The following is a 15,584-nucleotide window of genomic DNA, read 5'->3' as shown; positions in this document are numbered from 1 at the left end:
AAGTTTAGTATGTTCACCATAATTTATTTATTCTGGGACATGCTGGACAATGAAACTTAGACCACATTGAGGAGATATCTTGAAAAATATTTGGTTCAAATTTCATAGCTTTTTTCACTATAATTACGGAGATATACTCTATGAAAGTTAGGGTTCGTGAAGGATATTGAAATTAGTATCAATTAGGCCAGCTTGGTATTTTTGCTATAACTTATTTTCTAGGACATTTTAGATTATGAAATCTTTAGGCATATTAGGAGTGTTGATATGTGGTTTTCATTGATGTTAACTCAAGTAGCACCAAAAGATGTTGCGACTTTGTTGACCAAAATGGCATGGAAATTCATGATGTTTCGAGTCACAAACATCTTTGTTGCACTCTCCTCATTGAGTTGATTTTGGTGGTATGTGGCACACCAAAAGAGCCTTCACGATTTGTAAGTTACGCGTGATTAAAGATGAATGACCAAATTTGTGGATAAAAACCCCAAGGATTGGTATTATGGTAGTCTTCCTTTAGATTCGATAATAAGGCTCTTTCACCAAGATTTACATTCATTTTATGCTCATGAAAGGTGTTAAAATTATTCTAAAATTTGTGAGGTATTTTTCTGGAAGGAATAACCCTCAAAATTGAAATGGGATTTTGATTTTAAAAGAATTTGATTTTTTAAATCCAAATTTCCCTCCACAAATACAGGTCAATTGGCTGCTATGTGACTCTAAGAAAATCTATAAAGGGGTATTAATCATCACCTTCTAGGTATGCACTTCAATGAAAACATCTTGTGATATTGATTTGAGATTTTTTGACCCTTGTGGAGACACTGCTATATCAGATGAAGAGGGTAGTTTTTGTTTTGTTTTGGGCTTAGGGTTTCATTGGGTTATCTTTAGAATTCGACCCTTATCTAGGGTAACATATATGTGATTATAGTTTGAATTCTCTATTTCAGGACCAACATAATGTTTGCAAGGCTAGCTGACCCTTTAGGGCATTAAATTTTGAGCAAAACATCACTACAGGCTAGCGAATGTTGGTCACTACAGGCGAGAGAATGCTGGTCTTGGCTCTAAAGAAGATTGAACTCTAAAAGATTCGTTGGAGAAGTATCACATTGCCTTATTCTCTGTGGTCATACTATTGTGTCATTACAGTAGATCTTTGAGCAACATAGTATTTGAAGTTTCGGTGACAAATTCAGTGCATAAAAGTTTCTTACATACTAACGAAGAAGAGTTGATTTCATAATCAAGTCTCAAAGAAGAACAAAGGATGATTAAAGACTGTTATTGGCTTGCGAATTAGATTTGTGACATCATTTAAAGTTTATTATGGAAATCTTAGCCTAGGATTCCCTCAGAAGGTGGAAATTTGCATTGTGGCCCAATTGCACCAACAATTGGCATCAAAATTCATCGAATTTCAACAAGATTGTATGACAGTATTGAGGTCCAAATTCTGGGATCTTCCGACCACTGGTTTGAAGAAATAACAATTGCGTTTTGGTTTATATTCAACTCGTATTTCTAGTGAATCTATTTCACTACTCTCTCGGCATATTACTACATGGATTTTTGTATCAAACCCAAGGAAGACACTTGTACCAAGAATGAAGCTCCAAACAACGAATATCCAAATCACTGTGACTAAGGGTTTCTTTTATATATATATATATAATGACCCGCATTAGTGACTTGAAGCCTTCCATGTATATATATATATATATATATATATATATATATATATATGTATGTATGTATGTATGTATGTATGTATGTATATATATATATATATATATATATATATATATATACATATATATATACATATATATATATATATATATATATATATATATATATATATATATATATCAACAAGGCTTCAAGTCCCGCATTAGTGACTTGAAGTCTTGTTGATATATATATATCTATATATATATATATATATATATATATATATATATATATAAGTTAATGAACCTGCTAAAAGGAAGTCAAGCTGCCCATATTTGAATATTTTGAAGGATCGGTTTAGATCTAAACAGTGACAGCATTCAATTATACTTCGAGACATGGCTCATTTCTTGCACTTGTTAACTTCTGTAAGCACAATTTGAAAATTGAAGACCGAATTTGGTTAAGGGTTGTATCAGTATTTGTCTTCCATAAATACCCTTGATCAAACCATTGATGCCATAGATAAACAAGGGTTTCCAAATTTAAAAAGAAGTGAGGTATTGTACTGAAGCATGCATATATTATGTCATCAATTTGATAAAATCTGGAATATTCAATCTGGTCTGTAGAAGACAGTGGCATCAACAAACAGAGAAACATCAACAATTTTTCCTTTTACAATTGTTTTGGACATCGGTTTGGTTTTTGCAGTAAAGATCTCATCAGGTTTTCTACAATGGCAAGCAATATTTGAACACCTGAGTTATGACATGATTTTACATTGATATGTAATAAATGATTCACAACTTACAACATTAAGTAATCTGGACTTCATCAATAACTTACTAAGGATTGTTGGCATTGCTACGAGATATCCCCATCAAAGGTACATTTGTTCAGTGCTTCATTGGAAGAGTCTCTCATTTCATAGTAGGGTTTAATTTTTGGTACAAGGGTTCAATGATCTGACTATTATAGGTAGAAAAAATTTGTAAGTGGGTCATTGTCCGTAGTACGGGAGCCCACAATAGTTGAAGAAGTCTACTAATTGTAAGTGGGTCATTGTCTCTAATACTGGAGCTCAAAATTGTGTGTCAAATTTATTATCATTTTCAGGGTGGTTGGGAGGTGGTAGGCATGTGGTTGAACACCTTCAGGTTGAAGCCTAAAAACAATTCAGGGTGGTAGAGTGGTGCTACAGCAAGTTGGAGCTTGCAAGGATGTTGGAGCATCCTTTCAGCATTGGCTGATAAAACTAGGGCATTAGAGTGTCCTTCTAGTTGGATCTGGGAAATTGGGTGCTTTTATAGAGTACTAGGGAGTTGGGCCTTCCCATTTTCATTTGGAGTTGAAGCATTAATGTACTCATAAATGATTAGAGAATCATTTGGTGGTTTTTGTCCCCGAGGGGGTTTCCACCTAAAAAATATTGTGTCTACTGTTTATTGCTTCTTTATGTTTTGAATTGTTGTTGAATATTAATTAATGCTCTGCAAATATTAATAAGTTATTAATTCCTAAGAAATACTGATTCAACGCCCCTCTCAGTATTTCCAACAATTGGTATCAAAGCAGGTTCCTTCACTGACAGTTTAACAATTGGAAGGAGATCATGGAATGGAATAAGCCAAGAATTCAAGTACTTGATGGGAATAACTATGCATTTTGGACTGAAAAGATGAAGTCATATCTTCAAGCACACAAATTTTATGTTTGGAATGTTGTGTTAACCAAATACAAGGAACCTTCGACTCGTCCTTCGGATGATGATGGCTGAAGGCTTTACAAGAGAAATGCTAAAGCTAAAATTCGCTCATGATTGGTGTGACAAATTCTATATATGTTAAAATAATGCACTGCAAATCAACGAAAGAACTTTGGGAGAAGCTTCAAAATACATATGAAGGAGACAAGAAGGTAAAGGAGGCCAAGCTCTAGACCCATCGAGACAATTTGAGGAGCTGAAAATGAATGAAGAGGAAAACATTGAGCCCACTTCCTTCGCGTTGATGAAATAGTGAATGCTATAGAAGCATTGGGAGAACCAATGGAAAGCAAGGTAGTTGTCCGAACGGTTCTAAGATCTCTTACAGAGAGATTTGATTATAAAGTCTCTATGCTAGAAGAAAGAGATGATTTAAAAAAGCTCAGCATGGACCGGTTGCATGGAATACTTACAACATATTAAATGAGGAAAGAAGAAGAAAGTCCATCCTATCGAGAAACAACATTCACAACATCTAGGAAGACCAGGAAAAACAAACAAGAATCAAGACTGAGCTCCAACTATTGCGAAGAAGAGTATTGAGATGAAGAAATTGTTAACTTTGTGAGAAAGCTAAAAAGAGGAATAGGTAAGTTCAAAGGTAAGATTCCCTTAATACGTTTTCAGTTGTGGTGAGATTGATCACTTTGCATCTAAATGTCTTCACAAGAACCCTAGTAGTGAAGAAGAAGCATTCAAGAAAGGGAAGAAGGGTCAAAGCATATTCATCAAGAAGGGTAAAAGGAAAGGCTTTAAGAAGAGATTTTTCTTTAAAGAAGACAACTCCTCATCTGAAGAACTGATAATAGTGAATAAAATGACACATGAAGAGTGTTATTCATGGTTAGGGACAATAGGAAGGAAGCTCCCGAAGAAGAAGACAATGATGAATAAGAGATGGACGAGATTGAGTTTCAAAATGACATGGTCAGAACTATAAAGGATCTCAAGGTTGAAAAGGGAAACATATAATCTATAGAAGCCAAACTAAAATAAGAAAAATAACATACTATAAGCCTCAATAAGAAGAATGATGAATCAAATGAAGCCATAATCTTCCTTAAAGTACAGTTGGAAGAAGCCAAAAAAAATGAAGACTCCCTCATAAGAGAACTTGAAGAAAGAAACAAGGCTAGGGAAGATTTAGAAGTAGAGATAGTCTATATATGAAAGGAACTACAGAAAAGAAGTAATGTTCAGTGGAACTTTGTGAATATATTTAGAGCATAAGATGAGCTTATCAAAAGTCAAGGGCTGCTAAGTGACAAGATAGGATTGAGCCACAAGGAAACATTTGTAAAGGAAAGAGGCTTCCCAACAGAACATAAGTTTGAAGATCAACAAGAAATTCCTTGGAGAACAATACCATGAGGGTCTCCCTCTCTTAGGTATCAAACCATATTTTTTGGTGTTTGTTATTCTTGTGGAAATTTCAGACATAATGTTGTAAATTGTCAGGTCTATGATAGGAGCAGAAGCACCTCTAGAAGGTTTATCGGGAATGATTGTCCCGAAAACTCTCAAGAAGATTATAGACAAAAATACAACATGTTAGGATATTTAAGCAATGAAGTAGAATGCCATAAGTGTAACAAATTTGGACATTTGACTAAAGATTGTAGGCTAATTGCTCCCCCAAGGGAATCATAGCAAAATAAAAATGCTCAGGTATGGAGGAAGAAAACTAAAAGATGCACACTTTCCCTAAAATCTCAAAGCAAGAACAATGTGTGGTATGTTGATAATGGTTGCTCAACGCATATGATCAGAGACAAGAATAAATTTGTATCTCTAAAATAAGGAAAGGATGGAACAATGTCTTTCGGAAATGATGGATTTGCAAACGTTATAGGAACATTATTGTCAAGCTTGGAGGAAAGGATGCTACAATAGAGGATGTACTTCTCATTGAAAATATGAATCATAGTCTATTGAGTGTAAGTCAAATGTGTGGTTAGGGACATACATTGCTCTTTGATTCAAAGAAATGTGAAATAAGGATAGAAAAATTTGGCAAGCTGGTGGCTATTGCAACTAGGACTCCAAATGACATCTATATATTGACAAAGGTTGTTTTTTGGCAAAAGAAGATGAAAGTTGGCTCTGACATAGACATATGAGACACATAAACTTTGAAAACCTTGTTAGAACTAGTACAAAGGAAGTTGTGAGAGAAATGCCACATATTTTGAAACCAACCAACATTACATGAAAACATTGCAAACATGGAAAACATACAAGAGTTGAGTTTAAGACCAAGGAACATTCCACGTCAAAACCATTGGAATTTATACACATTGATCCATGTGGAACAATGAAGACTAAATGAGAAGATGGTGAATAATTGTGTTTGTTTAACAAATACAAAGCAACTTTGTTCACTATCTCAATTTTCCCATCCAATTTAGGATGATAAGATGAGATATAAGCTAATTGAGTACCCAAACAAGAAAATAATTTCGTCCAAAATTATCCAGTGAAAATAGCATCTCTATCACTTACCACAATATTTGGATTTCCATGTAGATTTTGAATTGTTTTCATAAATGCAGTAGCAAATGTACTAGATTTTAATGGATGAGATAATGCACAAAAGTGTGCATACTTGGTAAGTATATCATCTACCACCATGACGACACTATTTCCTTCAAACTTGGGTAAACTTGTGATAAAATCCATTGAGACCTGCTTCTAATGTTGACTTGGAATGGCTAACGGTTGTAATAGACCCGAGATTTTAATTGTATAACTTTATTTTGTTGGAAAACCAAACATTTTGACACAAACTTCTAAATATTAGATTCAAGGTCATCACAAAAAAATATTTCTTGACCCTGTGGTAAGTTTTTAAAAATCTTGAGTGCCTTCCTAAGGGGGAGGTGTGAAATTATAAAAGAATATTTTGTTTGAGTTGGGAATTATTACAAAGATATAAGCTATATATTTGTACCATAATGACTCATTTTTCCAGATAGATGTATAAGATGTATTGGGATCTTGTTGCAACTTTTGAATGAGTGTCCACACAGGTTTCATCATTCTTCCATTCATCACTTTCTTTAGTTATCCAATCAGGTTGGATAATAGAAATGGCACATAGCAATACTTCCACATCCTCATCCTTTATTGAGAGTGCATCTGCAACAAAATTTTGCTTCCCTTTTTTGTAGATGATTTCAAAGTCATAACCCAACATCTTGGTGACCCACTTTTTTTGCTCTTCTAAAGATAATATTTGTTCCAAAAAGTATTTAAGACTATCGTGATTTTTTTTAACCTTGAAGTGTCTTCCCATTAGGTAAGGTTGCCATTTCTTTAGTGCATGTAGTATTGCCAACATTTCCTTCTCATAAATAGGTTTTTGTAAATACTTTCCCTTGATTGGACGACTTTCAAAAGTAATGGGTCTTCCTTCTTGCATTAAAACAACACCAATTCCATTTCATGAGGCATCACATTCCACAATAAAGGTTTTTGTGAAATCTTGTGTAGCTAAGACTAGTGCTTGGCACATTTTCTATTTAGATGTTCAAATACCTTAGTTACTTCTAGAGTCCAAGAAAATACATCTTTCTTCAGTAATGTTTTTAGATGCATTGTTATTCTCCCATAACTCTTAGCAAACTTGTGATCCTTATCAACCTGAGAAATCCTCGAAAATGCTTTAGGTTTGTGGGGGTTTTCCATTCCTTGATAGATTTAATTTTATTAGGGTCTATCTTAACACCCTCATGAGATACAATATGACCCAAATATTCCACCTCTTGTACTCCAAAGAAGCATTTGGAGTTTTTTGCATATAATTGTTTCTCCTCCAATAGTTTGAGTACCCTGTCAACTTGTTGAACATGATCCTTCCAAGACTTGTTGTAGATTAGTATATCATCCAAAAATACTAAGAAATTTTTTCCAAGGAAGGGTTTGAAAATGGAATTCATCAAACCTTGAAATGTGGAAGGTGCATTAGTGAGGTCAAAAGGCATTTCTTCAATCTTCATTATAATTTGATAATATCCTAAATGAAGATCCAACTTGGTGAAGTAAATTTCTCCATGTAATTCATCCAAAAATTCACCAATGAAAGGAATGAGAAATTTATCTTTAATAATGAGCTTGTTGAGCTCCCTATAATTCAGATACATATGCCATGATCCATCCTTCTTATGCACCAAAACTACTAAAGCAAAAAAACAACTTTGACTAGGTTGAATTATACCGTCCTCTAGCATTTCTGCAACCATATGTTTAATTTCACTCTTTTGGGCACATGAATATTGGTAAGGCCTGATGTTTGGAGGAACACTTCTTGGAATCAAGTGAATAACATGATCATAATCACGAATAGGGGGGAGGCCTTTGGGAGTCTCAAATACCTTGGAATGATTGTCCAAGACTTTTTGGAGATTTGGAGAAGGAGATGATTTCGATGTTTGAACCTCTAGTCAGCATAATTGTGCAATTATGCCCCATTTCTCTCTCTTCAAAAGCTTTGTCATGCCATTAGAGCTAATTATCTTCCCTAGTTTCCCTACGTTACCCCTAAATTCAATTTCCTTTCCTTCCCAAAAAAATCCATGAAAAGTTCTTGAAAATTAAAAGCTATCGCCCCGAAAGATTGTAACCATTGGACTCATAGTACAACATCAGCATCACTCATTGAAATGGAAAACATTGAACTAATCAATACATATTCCCCCATGGTTAACTTGATATTATGTTACTTTCCAGAGAAATTTATGGTTCCTCCATTTGCAACCATCACTTGACACTCTGGTGCTGGATATAGAAAGCAATTTAATTCCTTGGCTATCTTACAATGAATAAAATTATGGGTACCACCTGAATCAATCAACACTATTACCTTTTTCTTCTTATATCCGTCTATCTTGAGAGTTTGAGGAGTAGTAATTCTCACCAATGCATCACATGATATGGTCGGATTCATTTCTTCTTTCTCTAGGGTTGGTTCCTGGTGTATATCTTATTCTTTTGATGTTTCTTGTTCCTTTTCTTCCTCCTCTTCACAATCTATGTAAAATATTTTTTCCAACACACTTATGACCTTTAGTGTATTTGTTAACACAACTATAACAAAGTCCTTTTTCTCTTTTTTCCACCAATTGTTGTGGTGTCAACCTTGTAGGTTGTGGAAGGCTAAAAGTAACAACACTTCCCTCTTTAAAGTTGTAAGTGGTAGACTTCCTTGTTGCCATATTTTTGCTTTCAACTTTTCTTGTCACCTTGAATGCATTCTACAATGAATCAAGTTCACAAAGGTGAACCTAATGTTGGATGTTATCCTTTAAAGTTCCTATGCAAACATCAATCTTATGCTCCTCTGGAATGGCATTTACCTTGATATTCAATCTTTGGAAGTCTTTAGTGTGCTCTGCCATTGAACCCTTTTGCTTGAGATTTATCAATTGGCTAGAAAAGGTATTTCTCTTTGTACCCTCATATTGTGCTACCAGTTCTTCAGTAAAAATTATCCAAGTGACAATTGATTTACAAGAACAAAGCCATTGATACCAAGCAAATTGATTTTTTTCTAAATATAAAGATGCAATGCATGCCTTTGTGTGTTTGACACATTATTTAGATCAAAGAATTGCTCCATCTGTAGTATCCATGTTATCGGATCCTTACCATCAAACTTCCTCATATCAATATTTGGAATGTGGTGGGTCTTAAACCCAATGTTGTAGTCTCTAAAATCATATTTCATATTCCTTTTGTCCTCATCCATATTTTCTTGGAGTACCTTGTCACCACTAGGAAGCATTTCTTGTAACAATTTTCTCAGATATTCCTTCAAACCTTCCATGCTTGCTTTCAAACCATCTATATTAGCTTCCATGTCATCCTTCAAACCTTCCATGTCTGATTTTAAACCATTCTTCAAACCATCCCTCTTAGCTTCCATTCCATTTTTTGTTACTCTCTGCAAAACCAAAATTTATGCACTTGGTCTCGTAATTTTGATATATCATGTTGCATTTCTTCCTCTTCTTCATATGTCATAGTAGAGATTTCTGGTTGCTTACTAGGTATTTCCATTTTCTTGCTTCGAGTAATTTTGGAATCAAAAAATGATATTTATGCTTCACTATACCCCTTAAATCACTTCAAACAAAACTTATGCAAATTTTAAAAACAATACACACATTTTTCTTTCTTTTTAGGATCTCGATATTGAAGCTATTGTATCTTTGTAATTTCGGATGTCCAAGGTTTGCAATTTCATATTGTGGTATCACTTTGAGTCTTCTTTCCAACTCCACAAGTCAGATTGAGATTGGATTCTTCAAGAAAGAGTTGTCCAATTTCCCACGATGTCTTGATTATAGACTAATTCAGTAGAGTGAACTTGTACGAAATTCCACGTGTCATTGTTTCAACCTTTGGCTCTGACAATGGTACACAAAAAACTACAGTGCACTTTCAATCAAATTTTTACGAAATTCAAATCCGATGCTCAGAGAAAAAGTTATGATGATTTTCCCTAGGTCACATGTTTGAGATTGAATCTTGAAGTCTGCAAAAACCTTAACTTCCTCGAATCATATCTCCTAAAATATAGCGAACCAAGATCTAAAATTCATACATGAAGTTCACTAATATTTTGGCACCATGTGGTTGCAATTTCAAATTCTGAAGCCTCGTCGAAAATGAGTTATAGCGAAGATTCTAAGATGGTCTGTTTGAAAAAGCAAAACCCTAGAATCCAAAGCTCAGAGACCAAATCATTAGAGGAAATTTTAGCCTAAAAGTGCCCATCAAAATTTCACATAATTTCCATGTCATAATATGTAAACCGATCAAAATCCTTTAAATTTAAAAAGAGGTACATGCAAATATTTTAGAGGGAAAATAAGAAAAACTACTTTTTTAAATTGTATTTTTGACTTATCTCTTTATAGGTTTACTCAAATTTCAAGTGTAGACACTCGTTGGATGCATAATTAAATTTTGCATCCAACAAGTACCCATTATGCATACTTTCGAGGAGACCCACATTGATAAAAATTGAAGATACATTAAGAAAGCGTGTTCAACACATTTTATTAATGTATTTTCATTTTTTTTCAATGTGGGTCCCCCCAAAAGTATGCATAATGGGTATTCGTTGGATGAAGAATTTAATTCTGCATCCAATGAGTGTCTACACATGAAATTTGAGTAAACCTATAAGGACATAAGCAAAAAATACAATTAAAAAAAATTAGTTTTCTTATTTTCCCTCCAAAATTCATAACTTTTATTTTATTTTTTAAACTATTATTTTATTATTTTTTCCTTAGAAGACCACTTTTAGGCTGAAATTTCTTCTAATGGTTATGCAACAAACTCACAAAATAGAAAAAAAGATAGATCAACGACTAAAAATTTAGCTTCATCTAGGGGGAAACCTCCTTTACATTACATAAACGAACAATACTTGGATGATACAAATGACTAGATCTCCTTCATATATATAAGAGTTTGAGGGATTACAATATAATTAGAGCCTACATAACAATAATAATGTAAGATCACAACAATAACAACAATGGGCTTCTATGGGGCATAACAATAACAATATGGGGGCTTACATCGGTACAACAATAACAATAGGAGGTTACACTAATAATAACAATAAAGGGGCTACACTAGTATGATATGGACTTAACAACTCTTTTGTTGAAGATTCACCAATTGACTAAAGAATGTATTGTTCTTGATATGCCCATAATGCGCTATCAATTCCTCTATAAAAATGGATATAATAGAATCATTTCTCCTTTCACAAAGCCATTAATACCACACATGTTGGTCTTGTTCTGAAACAAGGATGAAATATTTACCTTTTGTAAGGATTCCACTTGCTGCAGATCATAGTATTGTTCCATTTACAATATCCATGTTATAGAATCATTACCATCAAACTTCCTCATAATGATATTTGAAATGTAATAGTTTCTTTTTGCTGGCATCAAGACCTGATGATATAAATCTTGAAATGAAAATTCATGATTATGGCTCTATGAATCAATATTTGTGCTCTCCAATTTTGTGATAAAATACTCCCCATAGATGATTGAGTTCTAGCAAAATTGTTCTTATTTTCATGATTTAGTTGGATCTTGCTATCCCTTTTAGAAAGCCTCACTAAGAGAATCTTTTCCATGGTATTCATAGATTTTTATATTTCTTCCTTGGCACTGTTCAGTTCTTCCTTATTTTGATTCATATTATTTTCCATTTCATTTATAATTTATCTTTTATGGTTTTCCCGAGAATCTTATAAATCCACTTTTTTCAACATAATCCCATCCATTTAATTAACTATCTTCTCTAATTGGGAGAACTTAAATTCTAAGTCTTCACCTTCTTAATGAGTCCTAAATGAGTCTTTAGGACATTTAATTAGTGTAGTAGCTTTCTTTAAAAGCATGATGGAAAATAATAGTAATAATCCCCTTTATCGCAAGTTTCAGTTACAAAAAAAATGAATCTAATAAAAAATTATGTCACTTGTAATTTATGTACCTTTAAAACCTTAATTTGGAGGATATATAAATGATTGACCATTTTCTTGATATAGCTCTAAGATTTGAGCTCTTATGAATCTAAATTTTGGTCTATAACACTTCAATATTTTTTCTCTACAATACACATGTTTAACTATAATTTTTGATCCAGATTGGATCATTATATTATTTTCCATCCATCTCGATGCATTCAGAGTAGAAAAAGTGGAGGAATTAGCTCACAGGACTGTTTTCACTGGTGGGGCCCAATTTGGAAAAATGAGGTCTTAAATCTTATGGGAGCGTTTTAAGGCATAAAAAATGGGTTTTGGGGTAAAAGTTTTCCTCCCTAGCGCCACACCTTTTTCATGCTATTCTACACATAAATATATTTCCAACGACGCAAAATGTATGTCAATCGAAGTCCATATGCAAAAGTTATGCCACTTAGAAGTTGACCTTCCTGTTTTCACCACCATGGTTCGAGAGGGTGTCGCGTCAACCCCTACTATTTGTGGAAAATGGGATAATCACGTGATTGTGATGTAAAAGACTCTAGAAGAGTGTATATTGTAGCTCTGGTTAAGAGTTGATGTAGTCAAACTTAACCACTAGTAGGCTATCGGGATGTGTTATAACTAGGCCACTAGGAGGAAGATGCATTTCATTCTTTCAAATGCATTTGTTCCATAGTTGAGCAAAAATAACCAAGAGGGATAGGAGGTAGAGCACATAGAGAGGACTTGTGCATTGTAGCAGCCCACAAAACATAGAACATATTTCTTTGTAGCTGTAGCCATATTTCCAGACAAAGAAAAAGAGCGAAGTGACCTCATCTTGCAGCTGAGTTTTCTCTCGAAATGGTTTCCAAGAGCATATCAGACTTGTGTCTTATGTGTGTGATTTTTTATTTTTTCATTCTCTATTTTCTGCATTGTTTCCTTTCACATGCATGCACTTATTACAATAAAATATATAGATCTAGAAATTTAATAAAACTATAATAATGTGAATCTCATATTTTTAATATAATAATATTATTAGATTTGTTTTGATGAACTATCCAGTGGAATACTCACGACAGTTTATAGATCATATTAGTATCAGAGCATGTTTCTTTGGGTATTTTGTGGATATTTGCAGTGGATCTATATTTGTGGGGCCGGAATCGTAAAACCCTAATCACCGCCAACGAATTTGTAAATGACTCTCGTGATCCTGCAGAGGTGAGGATTTTGCGGTTAGAACAACAAGTCACAGATATAAATCGCAATGTCAACTTCCTCATGGCAGCCCTGAACAATAAGCTTGGGATATTTGGAGAAGATGGGGGTTCAAATGCAGAGGACAAATCAGAGGGGGGATTAGGAGATCGAGAAGAAACAAAAAACCAGTCTAACAAATAATTCGGAAAAGATCAACCTAGTTCGAGTGTCGTGAATCAATCCCTGATTAAATAAGAAGCAAATGTCAATATCAAGCCATACCATGACAAGATTAATGCTCTGAAGTTGAATCACTAGTTGCAGCAGCGGGAAGTTTACTTCAACGTCCATCAAATTGAGGAAGGACAAAAGATCTCATTTACATGGTTGGAGTTAGAGGGCCATGCACTAACTTGGTGGTAGAGCCATACAAAGAGCTTGAGGTTGGAGGGAGAACCTCCAGTGACTAAGTGGGAGGACTTCAAAGCCCTTATTAAGTCACATTTTTATTCCATTGGGTACAGGGAGGATCAGTGGATCTAGTGGCACTATTTCAGGAAAAATCTGGGCCAAAGTGTGCAGGAATACACCATAGAGTTTAGAAAGATGCCTATAATATTGGGTATCTCTTCAAAGAATCCAGATGTACTCCTTAATTATTTGGGGCATCTGCACTGCAATTTGATGGACAAGGCTTGTGTACAGGGGCAATACTTAGAGAACATAGGCCTGAAGAGAGTGTAATCAAGTGGATCGAAGAAAAATGAGCAACATGATGCTTCTAAGGAGGGAAAGGAGAAGCAAAAAGGGGGAAAATAAAAGGATAACAACCACAACACACTAGTAACATTGTAAACTTTGAAACGGGAGCTATAAACTCAAAACAAGAACTTTAGCCAAAAAAACCCCAAAAAACATGAAAAATAGTGCTAAAAACGAAAAGTGTTGATGTTGGAATAACACTTTTTTTTTCTAGGGTAAATTTTCAACATGTTTTAAAAATGGCAGTGAAAACCAATTTTTTGTGCAAAAATTGTGCAAAAAACACCTTGAAAACGAAAAGTGTTGATGCTGGAATAACATTTTTTTTTTCTAGGGTAAATTTTCAACATGTGTTGATGAAATAAGTTTGTTTGTTTGTTTTGTTTTTTTGTTTTTTTTAGGATAAATTTTCAACATTTTGAAATAATGGCATAAAAGATTTTATCATGACTCCGAAAAACATTAAAATTTCAAAAGAATAATGAAAACATAAATTTAAAAATAAAAACAATGAAAAAAACCAAACTTAAATAAAAATATATATTAAAAACAAAACATAAAATTAAAAAAAAAAAAGACAAAAAAAATTGTTAAAAAAGAAAAACATAATTAACTTATAAAAGATAAGAATTAAAAAACAAAAATAAAAATAAAGAAATAAATAATAACACAAATATATTTTCAAAAAAAAAAAAAAATTATGTAAACAATAAAAAAGATTGGAAAAAAAAAACCCCTATAAAATTAAGTAAATAAAAATACAAAAATTTTAAAAACCATTAACAAAAAACAAAAAATTTAAAAACAAACTAGATTTAAAAAAGAAACTACAAAATTAACCAAAAAAATTAAAACGTCTTAAATAATTTAAAAACATAATTAAAAAACAAACAAACAAAAATTAAAAAACTACTAAAAAAAAATTAAAGACATTAAAAAAAAATTATAATAAACCTAAAAAACAAAAAAAACCATTAAAATTAAAAAAAAAAAAAAATTCAAACTTACAAAAAAAAAAAAAATGCGCCTCCATGGGCTGCCTAGCAGCTGAGGGCCGATTCTGCGTGCAGCTCCGCTACCCAGGGTCGCACCCCCAGGGGCCCTAGGCAGCTGAGAGACTTCTGGCCCTCAGCCGCTCAGTGGCCCTGGGGCGCAATTATGCAATGAGTGCTAAGTGGACTATTAAAAAAACATGAGAAGTTAGTCAGTTACGACTATCTCTCATGGAAATGGTCATAGATGAATGAATTATTGTTGTGGCCACAACCACCACCCTATTAAAATTTGCCCTAGTAGCAATTTTGAATGGGTCCCCTAGAGGTTGATCTTGCACTCCTCCGAATGATCTGTTTTATCCCAAGGATTTTAACTCTTTGCCAAGCCAAATCTTCAATTTCTAAATGGTTAAGGCCCCCTTAATAAATCTCTGCTGCATAGTTCATTCGTAACCCAGCCTAGCCCTTTATTCAGTCCCTTCATCAGGGGTTTCAATCCTCATAAGTATTCATGGTACATTTATGCCCGCACATATAATCGCCCCTACCTTTACTATGGCTGTTCGTGCACTTAACACGCAAAAACCTTCTATCACATCTTTATCCCCCTTTTAACTCTTCACAAGGGAAATGCTTCACAAAACATGTTTAACATACCTGTTTA

This window comes from Pinus tabuliformis, chromosome 7 (genome assembly GCF_031772625.1).
Source record: "Pinus tabuliformis cultivar Carrire ecotype Pingquan chromosome 7, CPIR1, whole genome shotgun sequence".
Classification (NCBI taxonomy): Eukaryota; Viridiplantae; Streptophyta; class Pinopsida; order Pinales; family Pinaceae; genus Pinus; species Pinus tabuliformis.
The sequence above is the reverse complement of the archived record's forward strand: the minus strand, read 5'-3'. Positions refer to the sequence as shown.